Source organism: Phyllostomus discolor, chromosome 5, assembly GCF_004126475.2.
Source record: "Phyllostomus discolor isolate MPI-MPIP mPhyDis1 chromosome 5, mPhyDis1.pri.v3, whole genome shotgun sequence".
NCBI classification, from domain to species: Eukaryota; Metazoa; Chordata; class Mammalia; order Chiroptera; family Phyllostomidae; genus Phyllostomus; species Phyllostomus discolor.
Window position 1 is genome coordinate 94,338,697 of NC_040907.2, and position 22,507 is coordinate 94,361,203.

Below are 22,507 nucleotides of genomic sequence, written 5' to 3' on the forward strand. Positions count from 1 at the left end.
TCCATGTCCCCAACTTCCAGTTTCTAAGCTCCTCATTCAGCCTCTTGCTTCCCATCCCTGAGTGCCCCATACCCTCATCCTGTCCTCTGAAGGACCCACTAGGTCTGACCTCTGTAAACAGTATCCAAGACTTTTTTCTTACTACATCTCTGCTCCAATGGCTCAGATCAGCCTAAATTCCCTCAGTGGCTCAAGGCATCCATGTCACAGAAAAAAGTGAGAGAGTAAACCTGGTTAGTAACTCTCATGACATAAAATGGGCAAGGTTGTTCACAATATAAAAGAAAATGCCTAGAGTTATAACCCCAAAAGAAATTTTTAGCATGAGAATTATAGAAGTCACTGCTATTAGTTGGGTCCCCAACTAACTAGTTCCCAGTGTTTCACAATCATACCCATAGATTGCTAGGGCAGTCAATGTCCACATAGGAAGCAAATTCAAAGAGTTTAACTGGAGAGCTTTTAATGAAGAGATTGTTTACAGAGGTAGGCATTTTAAAGGGGTGGTCTTATATGCCAGGAGCCATAATGAGAAACCATTACCACTCCCACCCAAAAAGTAAGGCAGAGTGGGCACAGTCACTGTAGACCCAGAACAGAGAGATTGTTTCCATGAAGGACACAGTCACCACAGACCCAGGACAGGGATTTTTCCCACAGAGGACACATTCACTGCAGATCCATAATTCCCATGGAGTACACAATTACTGAAGAGCAGGTAGAAGAACTTCCAACCTCTTTATACCTCACTCCCTGATATCCCCATTGGTGTTGTCCATGGGTCAAACATGACTGAACAGGCTGAAAGTATGGAAAGTGAACCTGGGCTCTGCAGCCAAGAGAAAACAGCCATCACAGACACCATATGCCCTTGAGGCTCAGTAGACCCTCATAGACAATGTCTTGTTTCTTCAGAGATTATATCACTGACAGTAGAATTCCCAGAGTTCATGCTTACTTCAAGTTCATGAGGACTGACAGGATTCACCCCCTTGCCAAGGTAAAACTGAGAAGCTGAAATGTGTTATGTAGAAATTATATATTATTAAGTCATCAAAATCACCTAAAGCATCTCCAAAAAATAATAAAAATTAAAAAACCAAAAAACTAGGAAAGCATTTTCTGTGAGGTAAATATTTGGACACGACTGAAAATCAGTGTTTGCATGATATGTTCACAAATGTCAAAATGCACTCTAGAATACATTCTATTACCCATAAAACAGAATTGTGGTATTTTCTGCAGACACCACAGCCATCCAGAAAAACAAAATGATGTTTGTAAAGGTAATTGTGCAACTAGAAAGAATTTGCCAAATACACATGTTTATATGATACATTATTATAATATAAAGTTGTTTAACATTCTAATGTAATACATATTAATAAATGTACATTATATTTATATTATAGATCCTAAAGACATTCTTCTTGTACTAAACAAGTATTTGTTAAATACCTGCCTTGGGCTAATGCTCTAGAATACATAAACATGTATTCTAGAATATAGAATGTCTCAGCCCTCAAAGAATTTACACTCTAGTAAGTTAACAGGTCAATAAACTGGTTCACAGCCCAATCCAGCCTTCTGCCTGTTTATTTACAGCCTGTGAACTGAGTCATTTTACAGTTTTAAGTGGTTTTTAAAAATAAAAAAATAATGTGTCATGTAAAAATATTATAAAGTGTAAATTTTAATGTCCATAAATAAGTTTTATTGGAATGCAGCCACAACATTTGTGTACATGTTGACTAGGCTGTTTTGTGCCATAACCACAGAGTTGAACTGTTGATACAAAGGCCATGAAGCCCACAAAGTCTAAAGTTGTCATTATCTAGCCCTTCACAGAAAAATGTTGCTGAGCCCTGGTCTAGCAGAAGATGACAGATCTATAAACAAATGATTGCAACAACTTCAAGTTAAGTATATACGAAAAAAACTCAGGGCAAAAAGTAGAAAAAAGCTAGGAAGAGAGGAGAGTCAGGGATACTTACAGAGGAAGTGGGTTTGACCATGTTAAGAGTAAATTGGTAGTATCCATACAATATTGGTTAATTTACACATCAGTGGGACTCTCTCCAAAAACCATTTTCCAATGCTGATGGATATATACAGGTTCCACCAAATGTCAATCTTTTTCCTTGGTGACCAATGTTAAGCACTGGCTAAACTACCAGATTGAAATATGGCTGGGCATTTTGCACATGCTATATCTGGCCATGGTGTAATCACTGACTTGCTCAGAAATTGGAGCTGTGCCAACCTATAGCCTTACTGCCACTGGGTTTGCATCAACTACACTAACTAGCCACAGAGAGATATGGGGAATTTGGTGTTGGAAATGATTTAAAGATGAAGAGTAATAAAAGAATTGGGTTGAAAGCCAGGCACCATAGTGGAGGGTTAACTTGAAAAAGCACAGCACTAACTGAAGAATGGAGACAAGAAGCTGAATTAAACAACCAAAGGCAGTAAAGAACAGTAAGTCCCAATAAACAGCATGCGCCAGAGAGAAAGCTGCAAGGGGGTGTCTTAGAAAAATAACACACTAGAATACATAGCCTTGTGTGGCAGGCCAGTACAGGAAATCTGATTCCTTTACCCAAATTCCAATAATGAAATGAAATATTTCTTCCTGACAGGAGCTAGAAGGCCATGCCACTAACTTATTTGAAATGAACTAATCATTCTGACGAACAAGTGGGTTTTTGAGAGGGTTCAATGCTGGTTGAGTCTCCCTTTCATGTGTCTCTGCCTCACTGTGCACAATGGTGACTGATGCTTGTTAGAGGTGGGCATCTCTGTTGGAATCTGAAAAGAATGCCCAAATAAGAACCAAAGGAAAGTGAAGTCTTGATGTGCAGAGAGTATTCTCAGTAACTTGAAAGGGGTGTGAGCAATAGTGCCCCTCATCTCTCACAGGTTCAATCAGAAGAGACCCTAAATGTATGGAAGACTCCCATCTTCCTCTTTAGCTCTGCAGGGCCACCACACACACACAGCTGTCCCACTGCCTGGTTACCTGCAGTGAACTAACTCTCTGGTATTACAGCTGGCCTGCATTAAAGTAGCCTAATCACTGACCCTTATTCCCCCACCACTGCCCATTACACACTGATTACCCAGAGTCTCTAGTCCAATTTTTCAACTCCCATCATAGCAAAAACCTAAAGGAATTATCACACAGATCTGTTCTGTTTTCTGGAAGATGTGTTCATTCTCATCCTCATAAGTGTGTGCTAGGTTCTTTGGGACCCACGACACTTTTCTAGGGATTATAAAAACACCTTCCCCATATGTGTTTCTTGTCTGAAAGGAGACAGTTACCTAGTAGCAGTAATAACTTTTCTGTGGTATTTTACAGATTTAAAATGCTTATGTCTTATATAGCCTCACAAAGTTGCTGTGGGTGGATCATTTCATTCCCACTTTACAGAAAAAGCAACAGAAACATAAAGAGGCAAAGCTTTAACTGAAAAGTGCTGGAGATCTTTAGAAGCCAAGTCCTTAGTGTGCTGTTAGCCCAGGCTGCCTAATGATACACTGCATTGAGAATCACTGAACCCAACACCTCTCAACAGAGCTAATATTAGAAGTATTTGCTTAAGCCTATCCCCAAAGAGCAGTATTCTCCTCTAAAGGGTACATTCTAGATAGAAACTAAATAAATTAAATATAATGCTGCTCATTTTGAAAGTGTGTGTTTGTGTGTCTGCATATGGGAGTTAGATGTGAGATGTATGTGGATTTCTCTGTAGGGCACATATGTGTGCTTTGAGTGCCTGTGTATGGATAAATGAACAAGAGCACAAATTCACCTACTCCCCCCAAAATGGGAGCAGTGGAAAAGAAAATACAAATTGCACTAACAATATAATGCAGTGTTGCTCTAGGAATTCAGAGCAGGTAGATCAAGGAGAACTTTTCAGGAAGGAGAATCTTGAGTCCCAGGGATGAGACCTTTCCAAGTGGCGCATGGCTTGACCTCTCCATTCATCCATGGCAGAAGGCTAACCTCTCATCTCATTTCCCGTTTTTCATGCTTGTTCACTTCCATCATCAGGAATTTTTGAGAAGCTAAAGAAATGGATAGTTGTAAGCGTAGAACTAAGTGAGGGCACTGTAGGTTATAGCATGAGTTTTATTTACAATTTTCTTGTGAAAGTTTTAATCCTATTGACATTCCTTACATTACTCTTCAGAGAATTTTTCTTCATGAAAAACAGCAAACTGTTCATCTCTGAAACACTAGTTTTGTGATTCTGAGGGTATTATGAAAATTATAAATGATAAAAAACTTTGGGCCAATTTTTTATTTCACTCTCCAAAAATTATATAGGATGGGAATCTGACCCTTTGAGAGTTGAAAATGGTTTATAAAGATGGAGAAGATAATGTATTAGAGCCAAAGTGCATTAAATCATATTGGTAGTGCAATTATCTCTCAGCAAAGATCCTTGCAGTTGAAGTTCAAGCTGGAGGTCAAAAGGATGGTTGGGGAAAACAGGGTCCCCCTTGTTAAAATAAAGCAATTAGTGTAATATATACTGTAGGGAGAGGAGAGAAGGGGAGAGAAATTCCCCCTTGTCAAATGTTGAACATTTAGAGTACCGCTTAGAGCAAAAGTAATAAGGCTCTCTTCATGAAAAAAAATTGGCCATATACCATGTCTAAATGCAAACATGTGTGTTCCTTATTTCTTTAATTCATTTAAACTTGTTAACTGAGAATATTTTTATGTGCATTCTCAGTTATTCCATTTCTCCCTTGAACAAAAATATGTCAGGGGTCAACAATGGTGCCCATGGTTGCAAATACATTTAATACCATAGAATATTTATGTATAAAACAATTCTTTTTAATATGGTTAAGCCCCCCCACCTCAAAAGCTAAACAAACTTTAAGTTACAATTCATGGGTTGAAGTATTCAAAGGGTCATAATATTTGTTGCTTCTAATTTATATCTCTTAGAGAGACATTAAATTTAAAATGAATCATTAGAAGTTTCAAAATACACATTTCTTTTTGTGAAATAAATATCTTTATTTCTAAGCATTTATATTTTTGCAATAGAGAGGAGCAGCATTGCTTTATCAGTTTTAAAGGTCTTGCTCTCCATAGAAATTTTTAAAAACCAGCCTTGAAAAGAGATTATTTTGATCCAGCTCGGATACAGAGTTTGTTTGGTTCTTATAAACAGAAATAAATAAATGAACTTTTGTAATTATACACATGAAAACATGGATGATTCTAAAAATATTATCCTTAGTTTTCACTTATTGTAAGACCTTATCCAAAAAGGTATCAATTGTATTACTCCATGTATCTGAAGTTCTAGAACAGGCAAAATATCTGTATTGAACAAAATCTGAAGACTGATTTTCTTGGCAAGGGATTGACTGAGAGGGGACATAAGGAAAGTTTCTGGGGCAATAGTAATGTTTCGTATCTTAATAGTAGTTTGAGTTACACAATTGTCAAAATTCAGCAAATATACAATTAGGATGTGCATTTCATTTTTATATCAATTTTATCTCAAAAGAAAAAATCACATTATCAAAATATAGGGCACTTGTTAATGATGTAGTTAAGGAGAAGTGTACTAATGTCTGTAATTTACTGTGAAATGTATCCTCCCCAAAAAAAGACAGATTGATGGATGGAGAATAATAAGACTAGCGTAGGAAACTTTTAATAGTAGTACCTAGGTAGTGGATATATAGGTATTCCCATAAAATCCTTTGGACATTCATAATAACATGAATATTTCATAATAACAAGTTGGGGAAAGGATGAGAGGAGGTACTATTAACAATTAACCCAGGAACAAAGGCATAAGATGATTTATCTCAGAAAAGGTAGGACATGTGGTCACCCCATGAAAAGGTAATCCTGACTCAATTTAAGCCCTCTCAGGTCTATTTTCATGGAACCAAGATATGTATTTCCTTTGGATTACCTTAGTGTTAAAATCCTTACAAAGCTAGTCAAAAGTCATATAGTCTTCCCTTCCTCCAATACAGAAACTGCAGGATTTGTGCAGCAAAAGGTAGATGTGAGAGCCAATTTTGGTCTGTGACTGGATGTCTTAGGGTAGAGTGTCCCAGGAAGCTTCTTAAAGAAATAAGTCTTGGAAAGTCTGTCCCTTTCAGCCCTTTGCCCCCTTTCCTTCATTTATTTTCTTCTTGCCTGTAATATTGTTACAGAACAAACAGGGGGGCAGGGCCTGGGACGATATACTATTACTGAAAGAAGCTTCCAGGTCCGTTATGTCCACCACCAGAGGAAAGATGTCTCTCAATGCCAGAGATTCATGAAAAGGAAAGGAAATGTTTATTTAATGCTTTACAAACTTAAAGTAGGGACCTAATGTCTTCACCAAAAATCCCAAGGTCCCTTTAAAACACCCACAAACAGACACAGTCCTTCCTTACCCCTTTGCCCAGTCCAGAGTACCGTATCTCAGGAAAAGAAATAGAAGTCCATGGCTCAGGCAGTCCTCTGATTATTCCCAGTTAGTACTCTGTCTTGACTGGGAGACCTCCCTGGGTTCCTGGCACCCTCAGCTGTGTCGCAGGGATCTCTGCTAAAACCAGGTGGTTCTTCCCCCTTCTAAAGCTGCGGGGGTCCCCACTCTGGCAAAGGCACGTGGTCTTCTCTCCCAGGGCCACAGGAGTCCCCACTCAGCCAAAACCACGTGCTTCTCCCTTCAATGGCTGCCGTGTCTGGGTTTAAATCCCCGCACCAATCTTCCTCTGCAGCCCCATTTCTGACTCCTCCTACACTCGGCCACACTTGCCCTCAATCTGCTGTCTTTTCCAGCTTTACCGGTCGCCATCGTGGGTCTGGGCAGGTGTGATCCCATGTCATGGAGCCAATCTTCTCCGAGCTCCCACGCAGGCACTGTAACTCAGGGGACCTGCCCCCCCAGTCCCTTTCCATCCCCCTGGCCTAGAGCATGGCCATAGCTATTTAGCATATCTAAGTGACCAGCCAAAGGCTATAGGTATGTTAAATGACCACGCCATGGATTAGCTGCAAAGCTGCCCTGCATGTTCTTGCTCTGTGTGCCCCTTCCCCCAACTCACACCTGTGGGGGTAGGGGTGGAGACATCTTAAAATCTCCTGGACACCTTGAGTTCTGGACCCCATTTCAAATGCCCATTGGGGGTCCCCCCTCTTGGCTGCACCCTGTAACGATATAGTGTCTAAAGGTGAGCAGCCATCTTGCAACCATGAGGATGAAAACCCACACATCACAGATGGCAGAGCAGGAAGATAGATGGAGTCTGGGGATTATCTCTGTTTCCGCTACATTAATATTTCTTATTGTCTTACACAAATAAATTTCTTATTTTAAAAATATCTTCAAGTTTTCTTTTACATTAGGTCAAACACGTGCCTAACTAATATTCAGGGTATCTCAAATCAGCTCTCAAAAAGATTTTACTCTTATAATTCACATTAACATGAGAAATGAACATATTATGCCTAAAACTTTGAATGGAAAGAAAGGTGAAATGCCACACAATGAAAACAAAGAGGGTTATGAAGGCCACGTGTGGGTGGATGGAGGTTTAAAAGCAAATTAGCATGTCTTTGTGTTCTTTCTCTCCTCTCCTTAACATTTTTGTACTGGATGTGGTTGAAAAGAAAAACCCACAAAAAGCAGGCTTGAAGTGAAGAGAAGCTGATCCAGAGAGCACAGTACAGCAGCCTGGGAGGGGTAGTGGAAAGAACAGGGGAAATTGTTGCCAGACAGCCCTAGGGTTATACCTATTGTGTATTTGAGTACATGTGAGGACCCCAAGCAAGTCTTTATTCCATCTCCTAACTACCTCCCTTTGTGCCTACTGGATGGCTGTACCTCATAGACAAAGCCATAGGAGCCTCCAAATGCCAGGGGCCTGGGCTAACTACTATGCAGCTATGTCTATGCAGATGTCTGGGGACATCTTGGTAATAGTAGTGGGAAGTGGGTGGCACCTGCTTTGAGGTCTGGAAATCTCAGGATATATAGTAAACTAAGGTAATTGAGGTATTCTATAGGCATTTCTGCTACTTGCCAAACCTAGATTCTCAGACCAGGCTTAAGTATAATAATTTGAGCAGAATAAATTCACACTACATGGAAACATAAAGAAGATACAGATCTGTACCTTTCTTATGTTTTCAGAAATGAGTGGCTCCCTGCCCATGGCACATATAAAACTTTACTAAACCTTTAGAAAGAATGATTTGACTTAGATTGGTATATAGGGCACTTCAGATGAGTCCTTTCTACATCTTACAGTTTGGCAAATTCATGTCATTTTGATTTTATTGAAGCCTTTGTCTTTGAGCAAGGCGACAGCACTGGCTGGTGATGCAGCAGCTACCCGGGGAAAATGGGCAGGAACCATCAAGGCATGGTCACTGCTGTCCACATGGGGAATTTCACTGGACACTCACTTATGACAAAACTTAAAAAATATTGTAAACATCTTTTAAAGCCAAACCTTGCCCTATTTCAACAACTAACGTAATGTGAGTGGCCTAAGAGTTTATTAATCTGGAAGTCACATTCAATCACTAGCAGAAAAGGGAGTTTACTTTCATGGCCAAACCTGTTTTCTGCTTATTACAAGATTTTTAAAATTGCAAGTGAAAATTGCTATGACACAGATGGAAAATTATCAAGCAAACACTATGTCATTTGTGATGATTATTTTGCTCTCTTTTGTTTTTTTAAAAAAACATAATAGCATTTAAAAAAAAGAAAAGTTATATTTTCTAGTGTTCAAGTTCTTTCCCTGCCTTGTCTACCTGCAAGGTTTAAAACAAGCCATTTTATTTTAAGGAGTGAACCTATTTGAAACAGGCACCAGCGAATATACCCATATTTATGTTCCTGTTCTAATCATTCTAGCTATTACTGCATAACAGGGATACTCAGCTATCTATACAAACAACACAACACACTCACATATGAGAAGCTCAGGAGAACATGATGTGAACATCTGGGCATTTGAGTCTTTGACATAGTTTCTCCCTTAGCCCCACTACCCAGTATCTTGCAGACAGGCCTTCAGTTACCTATATCATTCACATAGACACATATCCTTTGCCACTGATTCTTGACAGGATGTTAAATACAAGGATACTCTCTTGTATCCAAGATTTTAATTACAGAAGCAATTAAAATACATTTTACTTGGGTCTATTAAAAATACAAAAGGCAATTTTATTAATTAAAAACAAACAAACATAAAAACATAATGAATTTCAGAAAGTCTTCTTTCTCAATTATTCTTTTTTTTAAGATTTAATTTATTTATTTTTAGAGAGAGGGGAGGGGAGAAGGAGAGGGAGAGAAACATTAATGTGTGATTGCCTCTCATGCACCCCTTACTTGGGACCTGGCCTGCAATGTAGGCATGTGCCCTGACTGGAAATCGAACTAGTGACCCTTTGATTCGCAGGCCAGCACTCAATCCACTGAGCCACACCAGCCAGGGTTGTTCTTTTTCTTTTAATGTTTTAGTCACACCAACTTCTCCTAATATCTCTCTCCTATTTCTTTGCAAGCTTGTCAAAAAGACTCTTTCAAGTCAGTCCAAGTTAAAGCTTGCTTTTCTCCCTGCAACTACCCCTTTCCCTTCTCCCTGGAAATCAGTCAATTCTCCCTGGATTTTCTACCTTTGTCACTCATGACTTTAACCCTGACCAAAAGAGGCTCAAAGTGGAGTAGGTTAACACAGAATCCACCTCGATGTGTGGAAGTGGGGGCAGGGGCAAATTCTTACATAGTAATAATTTTTACCATCATGTTAATGTGGATGGGGATAAAGAGTCCATAGTTAAGAGGAATACATAAACATTCAAAGTGTTTCTTTAGCCAAATTGTAACCTCTTTTCTAGGTAATCAGAAGTAGATAAATCCCAGGATAGATAGATTTGAATCAAGTTCTACTATGTATGTGTGTGTATGAGTATGTGGTACATAGTATAGAATACATAGGATCAACTCAGTATGGTTTACTCAGCAAGTAACTTGGCTAGTCATTTGCTCTCCTGTTTGTCCATGTGTTTGGAACAATATAGGTATACAACAAAGAAAAAAAATGAGTTAGAAATATACTTGGAGTGTCACATTTTCAGTTGTCTAGTTTCTTATGACCAAGACAAATTATTGCTATGTGTGTGAGAAATGCCAGTGTAAAGTGTGAGTCTTGGATATTGAGGTCCTTCGGATTATGTACTGGCCCTAGGCCAGCAGCCCTCAGTCCACAACCTTGCATTTCATCTCATTAAGTGCTGTCGTGTGGCCAGCAGATCTCTGCTTGCCTAATCTTTCTGTCATTAATGATTGGCCTTCATCCTGGCAGCTTTTGGGCTTGAAACTGAACAACTCTGACAAGCTCTACAAAGACAAGCATTTAACCAGTGGGTTCTTTTGTCAATTAAAACATTTTATCCCACAATTGCCATCAGGGGCTTTCCTGGGCTTATGAGGTTCCCATTGCTGTCTGCATTTCAAGAATGAAGAGAAGTGTTAGACATTCTGAAGTCATTCCTTCAGTCACAATAAAAGCAAATTCTTACTATCTCATGTTTAAATACTTGCCGAGAAAGGAGGCATACATACAAGAGGGCATTTCCCCATTTTCTCCATGAGTCATTGTCTAGTGATTAGAAATTATCTACATAGCCAAGGCAAATAAATAAGACCTAGGACACCACTTTGGGGTTCAAATTGTCCAAGTTGGCTGTCTAACCAAGCTGCTAATTAAGAATGATTCTAATTCACAGGAAAATTGTTGAAACTTTTGCTTCAACTATTGAAAGCTGGCCTCAAGTTTCTTAATAGTGTATTATATGGAAAATGCACACACTGTTTCTGAAGCATAATATACTTACATGGCAATTAATATGTGACTGAAATTCAACAGAAGCCTAAAAATGGTTCTCCATGGTTTTTCTGCAGCCTAATTCACAATTAACTGGTATAAAATACCAAGTTTTGTTCTGATAGTCATTTTTTTAATTACTTGTTTTTCTCAGGTCATATTTTCCTTTTTAGATGATTTAAGAACTTTAATAAACCATAATCTGAACACTGTTCTTCCTGCTGTTCTGCTCTTCCTGAAGTTCTTCCTGCTCTTCTGGGAAGAAGACACATAGATGAACCCAGGACTGTGCCTGAATTATGTTATTAAAATCCAGGGGTTGGGAGGTCTGGTCAGTTCTCAGAGCCAGAGTGGCTGATTTACAATATCACCAAAATCTCCATGGATGTGTGATCACTGCTTGTTTCCACTGCCTTTATAAATTTTGCATAATTTAAGAATGTTAATACAGACAGTGTAGGAAGCTTCAGCAAATACCCAAACTCAAACTTCCACTTGCTAAATACCTCCAGATGGAGATTAACTTTCAACTCTTGCAAGCTGGGAAAACTATAGGCTTGCTGCTGTATTGGTTTAGCTTACTAAATCTCTTCACAAAACTTAAGGTGTGTAATGTAAAACATTTTGGTGAAAACCAGCTGAAACTGTGAAGAACTAACTGAGATGGACATGATATACTGAGCTGAATTACCTTGGGTTTCAAGATATTTCAGAACTGGATCTTGTTCAAAGTTCTGCTCAGACCAATATTCTTAAAATTTGTGAGACTTCTTCATCTCTGGGGGTCCCAAGAAAGGTCTAATTATGCAGACATAGCTCAAAAAAAAGGATAATTAAAATGGTAAGGAAGGGGATGAGTCACCAGAAAATTAGAAAATTATATGCATAATGCACTTTGTTTTGACCTCTCCTTAAAATGCTGAAAAGGGGGAAATTAAGATGTCTTAGTTAAATGCTTCAAAGTTCATTTTTGCAGAATCAAATTTTTAAAATAACATTGTAGATCCACTTGCCAGAGTGACTTTTTTAGCATAATCTTTTAGATGCTCACTTCAAGGATAGCATAACTGGATTTCTATTTCTTATCTTGTCTACATTAAAGCAAATAGCAATCATAGTGACTTAGTTATGCTCACAGACTGAGCAGTTAGGCAGTCTTTCATAGGTAAGGCAGTCACAGAAAAGCTATTAGCAATTTGCTTCTCAGGTAGAATTTTACTAATTATTTGTTCTCTCAATCCAAAAATGTAGATAGCAAAACCCAAAATTGTCCCTGCTTGTGTGGAGGGTAAAGATAATGTGAATATGTGTTAAATTACAATTGCAAATACAACTTCACCAGAGAGGTACTGGAGTTCTGAGTTCTTCCAACAGGGGGATTGACCCAACGGGTCATCAGAAAAAGCTTTCTGGAGGAAGCAGAGACCAGGCTAAGGTGCAAAGGATAAGGGAGGGCAGGAATAAACAGGCAAAGCAGAAGAAAATAACTGTCCAGGTGTAGATACCAATGTACAAGAAGTGGGCCACTGTTGGAAGGGGAGCTCAAGTGGGCCTGATGTGGGAACTGAAGACCTACTGCATGGCTGGTTACCAAATGTGAGGAAAGGAAGCATGATGGGAAGCAATTCTGAAGAGATGGGCAGCAGCCAAACCATCCCAGGCTCTCGGAGACTGCATGAAGAATGTGCTTTCCTGAGGACAGGGCAAAGAAGTGATGCAGCTAGGTTTCATAGTTAACAAGATCATTCTGGCTACAGGGTAGGAACTCAATCAAAATGAAAAATAAAGGAGACTAGTAGAATGCACAATCACAGTGGACCAAAGGGAAGATCTGAGGAGGTGGGATGGGGATGAGAAGCAGTGCATTTGAGGTGAAGAGCCAGAGTGACTATGGTGTTACTCCCCTGCACCCTGGGTAGTTGTGGTGCCATTTATTAAAATGAACTGGGCAGCACTAAGCTCTCAAGGGGAAACCTGACTCTGGTTTTAGACACATCAAAATTAAGCTACTCTGTGATATCTCCACGTGTCAAGTGGGCAATAGTATACACAAGGCTGGGTCTCACAGGAAAGTCCAGGCCAGAGGTAGACAAGTTATATTACATATTAAAGGTTAAGCAAGCATAAGCATAACTGGCATTGCTAACCTATTTGAAAATAAGAAGTTGGGAACAAAATTTAAAGTAATAAAAACATCTGGATACCTCTAAATATTTTCATTAACTCTTACATTGTTCTCCCTCTTCTTTCCTTCCTTCCAGGCTTACTTCATTATAACTCCCCTTTCGACTTACAGCTAAAATTCTTCTAGGAAATTTATTTGATTCTGGGTTTCACATAGTGGAATGTTTTCTTAATTCTTCTTTGGGACAATTAGGGTTCTTCAGCTCAGCAAAAGTTACAGTTACAGCACACACACAGTATGCTGATTTCTTCCACAGCCTATTTATTGTTAAATTCCCTGAGACCTTGAGCTACACTCCATCCAGAGAATCTCCTACCTCTCAAAGTACTGGACACAGGCTGAACAAAAGAAAATGATTTTAAAAAATACAGCACTTATTGGATAGCAAAAAACTAATAATTTTTTCAATAAAATGACAGTTTTCTAGGTTCTTGCCTAACTGTTCCAATGCTCCTAATGATTCTTCCCCTCTCTGTGAGGTTGTTTGCAGAGAAAATTGACCTTTGAATTGGTAGACTGAGAAAAGCAGATTGGACCCCCTAATGTGGGTTGGCCTCACTGAATTCACACAAGTCATGAATAGAACAAAAAATCATAGTAAGAGAGAATTTGCTCTCTTTGAACTGGGACTTTAGTTCTTGCTCCTGCCTTCAGACTTGGACTTGGCCTAGAATTTATACCATCAGCTCTCAGGTTTCTCAGGCCCTTGGACTTGGACTAGAACTATACCATTGGCTTCCCTAAATCCCCTGCTTGCCAACTACCAATCTTAGGATTTGTCAGCTTCCCTATGCACATGAGCTAATTTCTTGCAGTAAATGTCTCTCTTTTTTTTAATTGATAGATAAATATGTTTTGGATAGACAGATATATGTTTCTACAGAGAAACGGAACCAATAGGATATCTATATATCTTCTATCAGCCTTACTATCTGGTGTACATAGATGTCTATATGCCTATCCATCTAGATATACATTAACATCTAGGCATCAATAGATATATCATATGGATAGATAGATGATAGATAGATAGATATAGATGTCCTATTGGGTCTGTTTCTCTGGAGAATCATAATACATTTTCCTTCCAGATGAAAGTATTCAGAGGTTCTGAATATCTTTGCAACACTACATAATTAAAAGAAATTGGTCTGTGGAGTCAAGAAGATAAAACAGTTAGACACACTGGTAAGTTTTTTTTTCACATTTTTAATTGTTGTTCAAGTATAGTTGTCTCCATTTTCCCCCCACCAGCGCCCCCACCCCAGCCATTCCCACTTTCCCCCCTTGGTCCTACCCCACTTTGGTTTTGTCCATGTGTCCATTATACATGTTCCTGAAAATCTTTCCTGCCCATTATCCCCTCCCACAGTTATATGTCTTTGAACAAGTAATTTCTCAGAACACTGTTTTCTTATAGTAAAGTGATCTCTTAAGCCTGAAAATAGAGCAAAGTGACTGGCATATAACAGGCTTTCCATTTCTGCTAACGCCATTTTTTCTTTCTGCTTCTTTTCTTCCTAAAGCCTCTTCTAACCCATGTGAACATTCACTTGTTAGAGAGAGCTGTTTCACAATGCTGGTAACCATGGGGGCCGGAAGCAGCCCGTGGTGGGTACTGCTGATGTGTAAGCATTCTGACCATGAACCACAATTTCTACACATAGTGCTGCTAAATGTCCTTAGGGAGTTCACTAACACTGAAAGGCTCCCAAGGCATTCTGAACCATAAATACATGAAACATTAGAGTTATATTTCAGAAAAATATATCTAAGTATTTTTAACTCCTCAGAAATAATTCACCCTTGCTGTGTACACTACTCCCTAGTAGTGCCAGCAAACCCATAGTGTCTAGGGGTGGCTGTCACATACCACCCCATGCCCAGGCCTACCACAGGGTAAAGGGATGGAGCCAATGCTGGTGGCATGGCTCTACTTGCATCATCCCTGCTCTTGGCTCAGTCATTTTTTCCCTTTCTTCTCTATGGGGGGGTTCCATACTTTCTCCTGGAAGCCTTTTCCAGACAGCAAAACAAAAGGCCTCATGTGTGAAATGTCCTCTCCACAGTATTGCTGGCTTGAATCCTGGCTCTTTATTGCTCTGACCAAATGCAAATATATAGGACCCAATGGGCAGATTGGTTATTTTTGGAAAGACACTGCTGTTTACTTTGGAGAAAACTCACCACCCTAAGAGGGACAACTAATTTTCCTTTTGCCCAATGATAATTTCTTTGGGGCAATTTGGCAATAGCCAAATTTTTAGATATTTTTTTAAAGGACCAACATTGAACCATAAATGAAAACTGCGTTGGCATATTCCTGCACTCCCCCCAAAAATGACAAATGGGTCAGCTTAGAGGAAAGGAAAAGAAGTACCAGCACCACTAGAGACATTGAGTCGTCCCCTTTTGTTACTGGAGGAAATGTATAATCAAAGAAGACATAGACAGTGTAGGTCCTCCCAGTGAGGGGAACTCTAGTTTGAGCTCCTGTCATTTCTTTCCGAGGCCCCCCAATACTCTGCTTGATGGCTGACCATTCCATGGGGACATTATCCAGAATGGCATTTCTCCAAAAGTATTATTCATATATTTCAACATGTCACTATGATCTGTCATCTCAACATTCTATCTGCTTTTCAATAAAAATGAAAGATGCTGAAGGGGCACAGAATTTTGGTTTGGGAAGATGAAAAAGTTTTGAAGGTGGATGACGGTAGTGGCTGAACAGTAATGTAAACATACTTACTGCTACTGAACTTTATACTTAAAAATTGTTAAACCAGCAAAGTTCACATTATGTGTATTTTATCACAATAATAACAAAAGAAAGAATGAAATCTGCATTATCAGATTTGTCAGATTATGATTTGTCCCTATGCCATTGGTGTGGAACTCAAAATACTTTAGTATCAGAAAGAAACTTTCATTAGCACCCTTTTTCAAACCCCGTTAAAGTATCTCTGCCAGATTTCACTGCAGTGTTCTGATTTGATGTCAAGTGCTTTTCTATACTATATATGCATCCATAAAAATCAATCTCTTTATGGATTTATCTCTATCTTTTTCCTATACATAGAAACACATACAATTATAGTGATGACTGTGAAATAGGAGCAAGGATTATCCACAAAGATGAGAGAAATAATTAAGTATACAAAGAAATTAAGATTGCATTTTTCAGACAAGTGTAAGTACCTAAGCTAAATAAATACTTAGCTCCCGGAGATGGTAGACACAGTACTCTCAGGCGTTTTACATTTGTACGTCATTTAAACTTCTCAGGAGTCTGCTTAAACTTATTATTTGCTGCTCAAAATCCTCCAGAAACCAATAGCTTATATTAAATGTAAAGCCAGTAAATTCTTTCCTAATGACAGTCATTCAAAGTGGCTAGTTTGAAAGAAGTACAGCTAACTTGACACCAGGGATGTTTTATGGAGAAACTGGACCTGGGTGATGCCTTCTTTAAGTGCCCCTTTCAATCACCCAGCAGGAGTTGTCTTGGGGCCACTGGGAAAGAAAATTACCAGTGAAAGCCAATGCTTTTCATTTTCCTTTGGCTCCAGAGCTCTTAATGGCACACCCAGGACTAGCTGTCTTGCTTTTTGAATTGTGGCAACTTGGCACTGTCAATCACCATAGACAACAACGATTGTATATTACATTTATAAACTTTTCATCTCCAAATGCTTGGCAGGCACAGAGAAATTATATCAACAACTTTTCCCTCATGTGGCTTAAGCAATTCTTGAAAAAAATATTGCTTCCTAACAGAGTAGCACCAAGTGGGAAGTTAATGCAGGTATCGTTTTTACTTGTAGAATGAATAGCACTTTTATGGGCAATTGTTTGTATACAAATATACTGAGTACTGTTCTAACATGACACAACTGCATTAACTAATTTCACCACCATGACCATCCTATGAAATGGATATTATCTGGTGGGTGCTATTGGAAACAGAAAATAAGAGTCACAGAGAAGCGAGGTGGTTTGTACAGCTTGAACTTGGCAGATCCACACTTCAAACATAGACAATGTGGCTTCACAGCACATATTGTTAACTGCCACTGTACCTGTGTTGCTATTCAGACAGCTGTTTCATAATGATTCAAGATCCCCCACATAAGTGATTATCAGAGCACCTTCTACATATTCATCTTCTCCACCCTGACCTCTTTGTTGATCAAAGAAAGGGAATAAGTGCTACGTGTCTCACACAAACAGAAAACACACCAGAGTTTCCTATCTATGGAAGGATGAGGAAAGTGTGCGTTGTGCAGCTATATGTGCATATGCCCATATGCATATGGGTTTGTGTACAGAGATAAATGTATGAAGACCTAGTGTCCACACCATTTTTCAGATTATTCTACTTTAAGAGATGCTTTAACTCTGATTTAATCATTACAGAGGTAGAAACTGGCAGAGCCATGAGGACTTCGAAATGCTTGTCTCTTATCAAACCACTGTTCACTGTTCTCCTTTCTTTTTCTGGCTAACACCAAATAATTCTTTGGGTCTTGGCTCAAATGTGATTTCCTCTAAGCTTCCTGATTCCCAAGGCTGGGTCAGCCCCATTAGTAACAAGGTGACAGGATAATAGACTTTATAACAAAGATAGCGGGGGGAATTTCTGAAGAAGTTAGAGATATGTAGGGTACTTTATCTAATGTAAGAAGTCCCCAAAAGGAGTAGACTAGAACCCATGCATCTTTTATTCCTGGTGCCTGATGTCTTTAGTATTATAAATCCTAGTAATGTGATGAAAAGATGGTAGAAGTAAACAGAGCTCCCATGTGTTTATCTCATACATCTACAATGCATACATCTACACTGACACTAAACTTGGTGCATAAAGATCCTGGCTTTCCTTATCCCTTGCACCAATTTTTCACCAGAAGAATGAGGGGTAGAGATTGTGTAATTTAGGAGTCAGCTGAACTCACCAGGTCCTCTAGGATTCAAATAGAATTGGCTAAGTCTTCTTCCCACATCCTGTGGGAAGGCCCTACCCAATATTTCTGCAAGCTCCTGGGAGTAACATTCCAATGGTCACCTCTTGTGCCAATTTCCTGTCTAGCTGACTTCTCAGTCTCATTCACAGTGCACCTCTGGTGACTGTTTCTTCCTCTATGCCTTATGTCAATCCAGGTCTGGCCACAGCCCATTTTCTTGATCTCACTAAACTCCACTTACAAAAGTAAGTGGGCATTGAGGAGAGTTTCACTCAGAAAGAAGATGGAGACAGGGTATGCACAGAAACTCATGACCGATGATTTCAGATAAAAAGTTAGTCATCCCTCTTTCACACCTGCTCCAGTGAACTTCTCATTGGCTGACTTTTCCTCTATCATCTCTGGTCTCCCAACATGGTAGAAATAGTATCTTTCAATTTTCTCACTTCATCTTCATATGTGGTATTGTTTTTATTGTTGTTGTTGCTCTCAACCCACAACATTCCTGTTCTTTTCTGATAACAATTAAATTTCTCCAACTCTTTGTCATTTGCTGATCTTTATCATCCATGTCTTTACCTCCATTCACACACACACACACACACACACACGAATGTCTAAACTAAACTAAGCAAAGTCAGTTCTCTCCAAAAGAGGAATTCTGAAATCAGTTCTCAAAGTAACAATTTCTCCCCAACCTTTCCCAATAGGAGTTATAATAACCTTGCTATCAAGAGGGGGAAAATCAGTAAGTGGGGGAAGGGTGGATGCAGGTTGAGATATGGCTGGCATTTCAGGCTGTGGACCAAAAAGTAGGCGAAGTGGTAAATGGTAAGACCAGACAGAGACAAAGCCACATTTGGGTTGGTTCATAAATTATCACCAAGCACTTAATATGTGATGGCCACCAGTAAGTATGGGACCCAAGACACAACAAAAATTCATCAAGAGACTCCTTGCCCAGGAGAAGGCAGATGGGCAAAGCAATCTGTAGTGCTATGTGCTATCTCATAGTGCATAAGACCTATGAGATATCAGCAAGTCCCCAACTTACTCATCTGAGCACTGGGGAAGAAGTGCTAGAAAAATGTTAGGGCTCTTGGAGCCATGGTTTCTTCTCTTTACACTGGCCTTTTCTGTTGTTATTATAGAAAACATAAAAATGTACATAGATACCAGGACTCTAGCCTACAGTCTTATTTACCTCCATCACCTCCATGGGGGAGGGTCCCCATGAGCAGTTAGATAGCCCACATTCTACTAGTCTCTCAGTACAAGGGATGACCCCCCAAAACAGAATTTATTTATAAAAAGTATATTTATTATTACATGTTTAAAATTCAGTCACCTTCAAAGCACACTTCATTCGATGCAATACCCCTAACAATATGTTTTTTCCACTGCTTAAAACAGTTTTTGAACTTGTCGATTAGGATGCCTTTTAGTGCTTCTGCCATTTTTTGTTTCACCTCTTTCACATCAGCAAAACACTTCCCTTTGTGGACTTTTATCATCAGGGAAACCAAAAATGTCACTTGGCATGACATCAGGTGAATAGAGAAGGTAGGGCAAAGGGGTCATGCCGTTTCTGGTCAAAAACTGCTGACCACTCAGTATGGTGTGGGCGGGTGCACTCATAAATCACCCACCATGAAATGGGCAAATGGATATTGAAAGAGTCTTCAAAATAAATTCACTGAAGCTGAATGCAGCCTCTCACAACAATGCCAGCTGGTACATTGATACAAATGGGTTTCTAGAACACTCACCAAATGAGAAAAGCCTGTGCTACAAGGGGTCCACCCTCCAGAAGATAATTCCAGTTTTGTGTTCTCCCACATACTGAACACTGTTAATTGACCTATACCCCAAATCTCCACCTTCCTTCCCCATTTTATTATTTATATTTTAAATTTATTTTTAAATTTTTAACTATCCCTACAACCCCCTCCCTTTTGGCAACCATGAGTTTATTTTCTGTGGGTCTATTTCAGTTTTTTTTTCTTGTTCATTTTTTTGTTTTGTTTTTTTAGATTTCACAGATAAGTGAAATTATATTGTATTTATCTTTCTTTCTCTAACTTATTTCACTTAGCATAATACCCTCTAGGTCCATCCATGTTGTCGGAAATGGCAAGATTTCTTTCTATTTTATTGCTGAATAATATTCCATTGTATATATGTATACCACACCTTCTTTATGAAGGTATTTATCAATGAACATCTATGTTGTTTCCATATCTTGGCTATTGTAAATAATGCTGTAATGAACATGGAAGTGCATATATACTTTTTAAATTAATGTTTTTTGTTTTCTTCAGATAAATACCCAGAAGTGGAATTGCTGGGTCATATAGTAACTTTATTTTTAATTTTTTGAGAAATTTTCCATACAGGCTCTACAAATTTGCAATCCCACTAACATTGTTTGTGGGTTCCTTTTGGTCCACATCTTCACTAGCACTTATTATTTGTTGTTTTTTGATGATAGTCATTCTGACAGGTGTGAGGTAGTATTTCATTGTGGTTTTGATTTTTATTTCCATGGTGATTAGTGACATTAAGCATCTTTTCATATGTGTGTTGACCATCTGCATGTTTTCTTTGGGGAAATGTCTATTCAGGTCCTCTGCCCATTTTTAAATTGAGTTATTTGGGGTTTCTTTGGTGTTAAGCTGTATGAGTTCCTTTTATACTTTAGATATCAGCCCCTTAGTGGATGTATCATTTGGGAATATCTTCTCCTATTCAGTAGAGTGTCTTTTCATTTTCTTAATGGTTTCCTTTGCTGTGCAAAAAACTTTTTAATTTAATCTAGTACTTTTTATTTTTCTTTTACTTCCACTAAACGAGGAGACATATACAAAAATGTTCTTAAGACCAATGCAAAAGAATTTACTGTCCATGTTTTTTTCTAGGAGCTTTATGGTTTTGGGTCTTAAATTTAGGTATTTAATCCACTTTTAGTATATTTTTATATGGTGTAAGAAAGTGGTCCAATTTAATTTTTTCCTATGCATCTGTTTATTTTTTCCAGTATCACTGATTGAAGAGACGGTCTTTACCCTACTGTATATTCTTTTCTCCTTTGTCATAGATTAATTGACCATATAAGTGAGAATTTATTTCTGGGCTCTATTCTATTTTGTTGATCTATGTGTCAATTTTTGTGCCAGTACCATAATGTTTTATTATTGTAGTTTTGTATTATAGTTTAAAATCAGTGAGTGTGATACCTCCCATTTAGTTCTCTTTCAAGGAAATTTGGTTATTTAGGGTCTTTGTGGTAACATATATAATAGGATTAGTTGTGTTCTAAGAAAAATACCATTGGTATTTTAATAGGGATTGTACTGAATCTGTATATTGCTTTGAGCAGTAAGGACATTTTAACAATATTAATTCTTCCAACTCATGAGCAAGGTATATCTTTCCATTTATTTGTATTCTCTTCAATTTCTTCATAGTAAAGATCTTTGTTTTCAGAGTAAAGATCATTGTTTTCAGAGTAAAGATCTTTTGTCTTGTTGGTTAAATTTATTACTAGGTATTTTATGTTTTTTGATGGAATTATTTTCTTAATTTCTTCTTACTGTTTATTATTAGTGTATAAAAACATAAGAAATTTCTGCATATTAATTTTGTATCTTGAATTTACTGAATTCACTTATTAAGCTTAATGTTTCTTGGTGGAGTTATAGTGTTTTTTTATGTATAGATTCACATCTACAAATAGTGACAGTTTTACTTCTTCCTTTCGAATTGGAGGCCTTTTTTTTAACTTATCTGATTGCTGTGGCTAGGACTTCCAATACTAAGTTGAATAGAAGTGGTGAGAGTAGTCAGCTTTCTCTTATTCTTGATCTTACAGGAAAGAGCCTTTACCATTGAGTATGGTGTTAAATGTTGGTTTGTCATATATAGTTGTTATTTTGAAATAAGTTCTAACCCATTTTGTTGAGTTTTTTATTACAAATAGATGTTGTATTTTGTCAGATTTTGTTTGTAACTATTGGGATAGTCATATGGTTTTTATTCTTCATTTTGTTTTTTTAATTTCACCTTTATTGCATTTCTTTCCATTACCATTGGTCCCTTTATATCCTCTTCCTCCCAGAAATCATCACACTGTTGTCCATGTCCATGAGTCCTTTATCCTTTTTGCACAATCCCTCCACCTCCAACCCCCTACCCCTTAGCTGTCATCCTGCTCTCCACCTGTGACTCTGTCTCCATTTTCCTTGTTCACTGAGTTTGTTCACTAGATTCCACATATGAGTGAATTCAGATGGTATTTGTCTCTGAAAGGCTTGTTTCACTTAGCATAATGTTCTCTAGGTCCATCCATACTGTCACAAAGGGTAAAATTTCCTTCTTTCTTATGACCGAGTAGCATTTCATTGTGTAAATGTCCCATAGTTGTTTTATCCACTCATCTACTGATGAACACTTGGGCTGCTTCCATATC